This window comes from Condylura cristata, unplaced genomic scaffold, assembly GCF_000260355.1.
Source record: "Condylura cristata isolate star-nosed mole 26May11 unplaced genomic scaffold, ConCri1.0 scaffold00005, whole genome shotgun sequence".
Classification (NCBI taxonomy): Eukaryota; Metazoa; Chordata; class Mammalia; order Eulipotyphla; family Talpidae; genus Condylura; species Condylura cristata.
Genome location: NW_004567106.1, coordinates 13,005,968 through 13,014,875, shown reverse-complemented (window position 1 = coordinate 13,014,875; position 8,908 = coordinate 13,005,968).

Genomic DNA, 8,908 nt, shown 5'->3' with positions numbered 1-8,908 from the left:
TAAGTTTTAGAAAGCTCATCTTACAGCATTGAACATTTTTGATTTTGAAAATTTTTACAACAAATTTCTGCATACTATTTTCTTGCCAGTGTCCACTGCTATCTTAGAAGCCACCCTGCCCTTTTATTTTGGCATCATAGCCTGCTTGTTGCTATAGTAACCACGAATAGAACATGAGCAAGTGGTAGTGCTCTGGAATATATAATGGTTGCAGTAGAGAAAAGGAACTCAGCTTTTTTTCTTACCACTAAGAAAACAGAACCTTTTGCTCATACTAACGATTTCATTCTTTCCTTTTCTGACCTATATTTTCCTTCTAAGATAACTGATGGCATAATATGTGGAAGTTCAAATCAACATTTTTTTTCGAGTAGAAAACCTGTTCAGGAGGCTGCCTGCAACTGAGTGCTTTATTTAGAGGTCTCCAAAGTAACAGAAGGAAATGGTGGGCGTAGTTCAAATGAAAACTTCTTAGGGTGCTATTTCTTCAATGAAAAAAAAAATTATGAAATACCCACTTTGTCAGGGAGAACGGGAAACAAGGCAACCATTGCTATCCTTATTTTCACAAGTAGAAAAAAATCAGATTTAAAAAAATTATAAAAAATGTTTGCTACCTGGATAAAGCAGCAGCTCAGAATATGGGCCTAACTCAGAAATGCTTCTGAAAAGGAAGAGACATTCTGTGATTTGGAAGGATATATACAAAGGAGATAGCAGAGCAAAATGGGACTTCTATACTGAATGGAATACAGGAAGCAGTTTGCACTGAGCTTGGGAGCCAAAAATTAAGTGATGAAATTCACGCATGGCCACTTTCCAGCTCTGGGCCAATAAACATTGTACATTTCCTAGTTAGTATTAGAGCTGCATAAACTACCACAAACCTGGTGACTTGAAATACTTGAAAAAGCAGAAATGTAGCCTCTCCTAGTTCTGAAAGCCAGATATTGAAAATCAACATATCAGCAAGAGTCACTCTTCTGAATTCTTTTAAGGGAGAATTCTTCCATGCCTCTTCCAGCTTCCAGCTTCTAGCTTTCTGGGCTTATGGTAGCATAACACCAGTTGCCTTCCATCTCCCATGGTGTTCTCTGTATCTATTAATCAAGTTTCCTTCTTATATCAGTCACTAAATTTAGGGTCTGCCCTCAATGCAGGATGATTTGATTTTGAGATCCTTAACTAACTGCATCAGCAAAGACCCTACTTGCCTACTACATTTTATTGTATTTTGCTTAACACGCTCCACATGTTTTTTTCAGATTGGTTTGTGGAGCAAGTAATCAGCACATGCTTAGTGTCTTAAGTCACATTTAATTAAGGAATGTGCAATTTTTTTTACATGATGCTATTATTGTACACTTAATAAACTAAAACTTAATGCGCATTGGGTACACAAGGGAGCAAGATGTTAAGACATAGGACTGCAAGCTAGCAGCAGCAGCTTGCTTGTGAGTTTGATCCCTGGCCCAGAGGGGATCCACATGGCGCAGCAGACCTCTTCAGTCTCCCCCACTGCTTCCCTCAGCAGTGTACTTCATTGATCTGCCAGTTCTGCTCCCTGCTACCCCCTCTGTCTTTGGTGAATCCTTTCACCACCCCTGAACCTCTGGGCTGTACCCCAGATCTGTATGCATGAATGTATCTTTTTTTTTTAAAGATTTATTTATTCATATAGAACTGGGGTACAGCCAGAGATGTGGAGGGTGAGAGGATTCACCAAAGACAGAGTGGGGAACAGAACAGGCTGATCATCGAAGTACACTGCTGAGGGGAGCAGCAGGCGGTCAGGAGAGGTCTGCCGTGCCATGTGGTCACCTCCAGGGCAGGCGGGAATCGAACTCATACGGAAGTGGCTTTAGCTTCTTAGTGCTGTGCTTTAACCCGCTGCGCCACCAGGGAGGGCCCACATAAATAAATCTTAAAAAAAAAAGTGTACTGGGAAACAAAAAAATTTGGCCTGCTTTATTGTAATAGTCATTTTATTAGGGGTCTGAACATACAGTATCTCAGAGGTCTGCCTGTATTTTCAAATAGTCACATTTGCAGATTTTTTTTGGGGAGGTGGCTATTCAATCCACCACAAACATGAAGCTTAATCTTATAATTTTCTTTATTTAAAAAGTGAGTCAGAATCTATTGTAGTAATTTTGTAATTAGAGAACACTTAAGTATATAACCTAAAAATAGTACCAGGCAACTTTTATTGTACCTACTGTACAAATGTATCTATTCTTCTTTACTTGAGAAATATGAGTAAATGCAGAGATGAAAAGTGAGTTTTATTTAGTTGCAAAGAGGTATTATGGAAAGATAAGAATTGTGATTTAATGCAAAGATCACTAACCTGGGAGTCAGGAAAACTGAATTTTCTTGCCAGATCTTGCATTAATTACCCGTTAGGTAAACTTCTCATGTTATTTTATATATCTTTAAAATAAGGGATCTTAACACATTTCTACAAATCAGCAGTCTTATTTTATGTGGCAAAGGCATCAGTAATGGGCTTGCATGTTTAAGAAATACGAAAGAGGAAGAACTAAGTCAAATAAGATGAAATAATTTCACACTCCAAGAATGGGAGAATTAAGAATAATCGTTGAGTGTACATTGGTGTTGGGTAGATGGAAAGATGCTGAGATGTGTTTACATGAAGCTACTGTTCATTTTATGATCCAACTCATTATTTACCCCTCTTCAAAGTGAATATTTGCATAATCTACATTCACTATAAATTAGGTCAGCAATCTTTACACCTCTATTGAAGAATTCCTTTAATAACATTAAAAAAAACCTGTTTTGATTTCTTTCCTATTCACTGAGATCCTAACCTGTGACCTGAAGAATGTAATTAAAAAAATAAAAATAAAAAGTTGCCTTACTCTTCACTGCTGGTTGTCAGAACTCTAGTGATCCCAGTCAGTAGCTTTTTTTTTTTTTACTTTCTAAACATCAACACCATTTTAAAAAGTAAAATACAATGAACATCTCCTTCCAATTCTAGTCTCATACCTTAGAATTACTCTCAACATGTCAACAATCTATGACTGCAACTGAAAATTAGTTATGACTATAAAGAAATAATATTATTTATATTTATTGTTAATAGGTATGATTGGTTTTATCATCCTGTTTTACATTGCATTTTATATTTTAATTCTTCCAATGTCTTTTTGTTATATAGTCCATGTTATTTTTAATTGCTTTTCCACTTTAATACTTTAAAGACTAATATTGTCATTTTGGTGATTACTAGCTGTGGAGCATATTACATTCCTATTTCTTGAGTATTCAGTACAAGTATCAAAATTCCCCATTCTGGAGAATTACAGTGGCATTTACCTTACCTCCTCTCTTTCCTTCTTCTAATTGTTAGTCATCTTTTCTACATTGTCAAGCCTTCTAATATTTAAATATGCCTTTATAGCCATTCTTTTCATCTTTACATATTTGGATACTTTTCAACATTCACCTCTTATCAGTCCATTCACATATCTTTTTAGATGGGTAACATTACCTACATATTCCAAGAGGGGTTCACCAGTATCCTATTCCTTGGTTCCTCTTATCTTAATTGAATGCCAGTTTAGCTTTTTTTCTCTGAAAATCTAGTACTCTGTCCCATCCTGCTTTGGCAATGATATTGCTATGAAACCTAAGGTCAACCTGTTCTTTCGTCATCTCCTCCTCCCATATATTTTATTGTTGTTGTTTAGATACTGCTCCCCTCACCTGCTTTGCACAATTCGCAGATTCTGGACACGTTCAATAACAACTGTACTTTTAAAAAAGTGCTGTTAGAATCTGCATTTATTATATGACCTTACTTTTATACTAAATATTCAGTATGTTTAAGGAGACAATCACCTCAATTCTGACAACTTAGGTTGTTAGTGATCTTGTTAAATATTTGGCTTTTTTTTGCTCGATACTTAGTAGGTTTAATAAAAATAAGCCACATGTAATCTTGGCAGTATGGAATAAAGTGTACAAGACATTGAATGATGTGGGTGAAAATTCTTATAGTTATTACTGGATATGAAAATGAGATGTTTTAGAGATTGCCTTTGTCAAGATGATTCTCTTGGCTCACATACTTTTTACCCCTCTGTATAGCAGCTGATTTTTTTCTTTACTAAAATGTCTCAGATTAACAAAACATTTATTTCTGATCTCTGACATTTGGGAATTTTCATTAATTTTTACCTCCAGGTTAAGCATTCAATAAATATCAATTACTGTCACTTAAAAGACAGTATGCTGTCTTGTAGTATGCTGTCAAGGTATTCAACTACTATCAAATTAAAATCAGGAAGGTTCATAAAGTACCAAATACCGAACAATTTCCTCATCCTTTCTTAACCTGGTAGATTGTCTCAATTATCACTAGCTACACTTATTAAAAAAAAAGATTTTATGTTCTGGGGGTAATCTAGAAAGAACTTCATTTTAGCATTCAGCCATTACTAGATTATTCAAGGATAGGCAAATAGACTTAAAAAAATTAAACAAAACACCTCTCTAGAGGTACGTAACACTAATTACCTTTCAAGATAAGATGCAACTAGAACTTCAGAGCAGGGAGTCTAATAGTTTGATTATTAGTATTTCCCAATACTCTGTTAGGAAATGTTTTGATCATGTGCTCACGAGTCAGCCTATGGGAGGCTATAAAATCTGAGGAATAGGAGCTTTATTTAAAAGTAACAAACACTTTAAAGACAAGAGAGAAATGCTTTAAAGCACTGAGATAAATCTTTTGTCAACAAAGTTTAAGCTTTACTTCCCAAAACAAATATTACAGTGGGTATTTTCATTTTTTGTCATGTTTAATTCTTTGAAACATTATTTTTTTACTTGTCAGTTCTAGCAATCCTTAAAAACCTAACATGTTTCATGATGTTACAGATCCGGTCATTTAAGTTTCTAAACCACTACTGATTTCATGTGATTATCAAAAATAAGAATTTACTATCTAATTAAAAAGAATGGATCCATACCACTTAAATCTATACACATATCTTTAAGGTAACTGATTCTATTAGTCAAGGTTCTCTAGAAAAATAGAACCAATAGACTATGAAAGGAAATTATGAGGAATTAGTTAACATAATTATGGAAGGTTGAGAAGTACTTTGATCTACTATCTTCACACTGGATACACAGGAAAGCCTGTGGTAGAATTCAACCTGAGCCCTAAGGCCTGAATGTGACAATTCTAAATTCTAGTCTGGGGACAGGTGAAGAGGTGAGTTGTCTTAGTGCAACTAATATGGCAGGAAAAAGGGCTAATTTTTCCTTCCTCTGTATTTTCGTTCTATTCGATTCCTCAACAGGATATGTACTATCCGATAGTGAGGAGGGCAATCTATTTTTACTGAATACACTTATTTGACTACAAATCTAACCCAGAAAAGCCTTACAGAAACATTCAGAAATTTTACATATATTTAGGCATCTCCTGAAACAGTTAATACATAAAATTAATTATCAAACTGATCATTAGACTGAAGTAAAGAAGTGCTGAATTTTAAAAATACTTGGAAGCACCATCCTTGATACTTTCCCTGATGAATTATCACTATGTAATCTCAGCCAATGATGGGATTAGATTAGGTGGCACAGCATGTCTGTTAGAGGGAACTTGATGCTCTTACTTAGGTGCTTGCTTCTTTCTCCCCACAATAGATTTCAAGTGTTTCCCACACTACCATGACTTAAAGTTCTGGATACTAAAGGATGCTGGCAGTGACAGGAGATGCCACCTTCCTGTAACTATCCCTTTGCTATATAACATACATATATATCACATAGGTCTCAACCTCAACTCCAGCAAACCAGAAAATCCTCTGATTTACTATTTCAAATAAAGTGGAAAAACACGTTTGAGTCTGTTTCTAATCATTGTCTCTACAATGAGCGTTATTCAAAATGTCATACACTTTTGGCAGACAAGATGACATCATGTTGGAGTTAAAAAGAGTAAGGTGGATTCTTACTGTTTTTAAAGTATTTTAAAAATGTTATTTAAAAAATGTTCCATTGGGTTTGTAGAAGGACATATTCAAAGGAAAAAATTCTAGATCATACTTCCATGTATTCGCTGAGTCTTATCTCTTCCTTTTCCTTTCCATTATTTCTAGTAAAGTTTTTTTTTCCAGGTGGTAGGAGGAAAATGAAGTTCATATACCACAAAAAACACATTTTTTTAAGTCTTCAAAATATAGCTGCTGATAGAAAATGAGAGCAATATGATCTTAAGCAAAGTATTAGTCAATGAGAAAAACAGAAAAAAAAAAAAAAAGACATGGATGACAAAAGATAACAGAGTAAGATTTAAAGACCAAAAATGGCGAGAGCCACTCTACGTAGCCATGTTGTATGACAAGATCCTGACGTGGAGGAAAAAATCCTGAAATGTCAGGATATTCCACAACTGGTTCCTGCTGGATTCTTTTCATTTGTTTATGGCCATTTCCAAGAAGCGTAATTTGTTTTTGGCCGTTCCCAAGAAGCAATTGTCCAAATATATATTCAATATAAAATCAGTAAATACTTGATTAGATTGATTGGTTTAATAACAATAGCATCATACATAGAATGGCTCAGTATGTTGTAAAATAATATTTCTCTGCTTGAGGGCACTGGCAGAAATCTAGGTCTCACAATAACGAGAGACATGTCACGGTCCAGGAATTCTGGGAACCAAAGGTTGCAATAATTTCCTGCCCAATAGTCCCCAATAAAAGATCTATAGTTTTAAGTAACATAGTTTTGGTTTAAGTAATAGAATTATAAATAATAATAATTGTGCTGGTCTTCAGCACAATTCAAAGGCAAAAAGTGAATGTAAGTTTGTAAAAATTATTTTTATATACATTAAGTATAAGTCATGCCCATGTCCAATTATCCTAAATGCATGATTACCTTAATCTCATCAAACACATCACTTACTATATAAAAGTAATCATGTGGGCCCTCCCTAGTGGTGCAGCAGGTTAAAGCACTGCACTGAGAATCTAAAGCAACTTCTGCATGAGTTCGATTCCTGTCTGCCCCGGAGGTGACCACATGGCGTGGCAGACCTCTCCTGACCCGCCCACTGCTCCCCTCAGCAGTGTACTCTGTCGATCTGCCTGTTCTGCTCCCCACTCTGTTTCTGGTGAAGCCTCTCACCGTCCCTGCACCACTGGCCTGTACCCCAGTTCTGTATGTACAAATAAATAAATCTTTAAAAAAAAAAAGTAATCATGTTAAATATTTAAAAAATTATCAACTATCAAAATAAAATCTGTCTATTTCTGTATGTTTCCATTTTCTTCTTCTCACACACATCTTGACAAACAGTACAAATACAAGGAAGACAGCCTTGTACAAGCCAAAGGAAAAGTTGAATCATTACTTCACTTTCAAACTACTTTCTGGTTTTATTACCATCTGTGTACAAGCTAACAACAAAATTAATGGAAAGTGATATTCAACCAAATGCTATCAAGAATATGAATCTAGTTTTTATAAAACTAGAAAACAATAGAGTTTAAGGTGAGTTCTATGGAAAAAAGAAAAAGATTTAAAGCTGATAAAATAAAAATCGGATTAGTCGTTAAGACTAAGATATTAAACTCACACTAGTTCCATAATGGCACACTATGTAGTAGCTCTACAAATGAGGAAATATGTTAATTTTTCACTAGACACTCATCAGAAAACTAAATAGCTGGCATTCTAGCACTGAACCTCAAAAAAAGACAACGAGTACTTCATTTTGGCAAAATAAACAACTGTACTGGACTGAATTTTACACAAACAATATATAAGAAAGAGTATAAATGCCTTGGATAATTTTCTATACTGTAAAAAAAGTATCAAAAACAGAACACAAACAACTGGTGATATTTTTTGGCAGAAGAAATAATACAGATAGTTTCATAAGTTTCTAGGCAGCAATACTAAATTCATTAATGAATAACAAATCAAACCCATGACAAAACAAAGTTCATTTTCATGTTTTACAAATACTTACTCTTCTAGAAAATGTTAATGTTGTTGAACTTAATCAACTTTAGCTGTTAAATGTTTATTCACTTTTAAACATTAAAGGAATTTCTTTTTGGGCAGTATATGTTATTAGATTGATATAAAGTATGTTTGGGATAGAGTTCTCTTTATAAAGAACATAAACTGAACAACAATTCTATACTTTCCAAGACTATACCTTTGAAAAATTTAAAAAAAGTCAGTAATTCTGCACGTGTTTAAGTAAACCAATCTCTGTTCTAATGGCATAATTAGCAGCAGAACTAAATGTAGTTAACTGAAAAACATGTTATCTTAATGCTAAAATCACATAACTCTGCTACTAAAGCAATATGAAATAGCATTTATCACACCAGTTTTTCTACAAAGCTTGCTTACTACAAATGAATATATATATGCATACATACATATACATATATACATGTGTGTATAATACACATCAATAAATTACATACTGGGTAGTAGGTTGCTGAAAACCAAGGCAGACGTGCTAGAATCAAGGGCCTTATAAACATTTGTATTTGACTAGGAAGAGATAGGTCAATTGTTATTTGTATCCTAAAATTCCTAGACAGACCTGAGCTCTCAAAAACAGATTTTTGGCCTGCAGAAGGCCCTTTAACTGAGTCTTCATATATGACTAAAAGATAACTAAACAAAGATAGATTATTCTACCTATAAAGTAGGAGCAAAGAATTCATAGATGTAACTTTTGAAGTATAAAATGTCAGTCGTGTATGTTTCAGAGCAAATGTTGCCTGCTTACTGGTCTTCCTTGATAGATGACTGAAATGTCATAACCCTCTTATTTTCCTAACACAACTGAAATATTTTGCTCATGCATCGAGTTACTTTTAATTCTCTACGT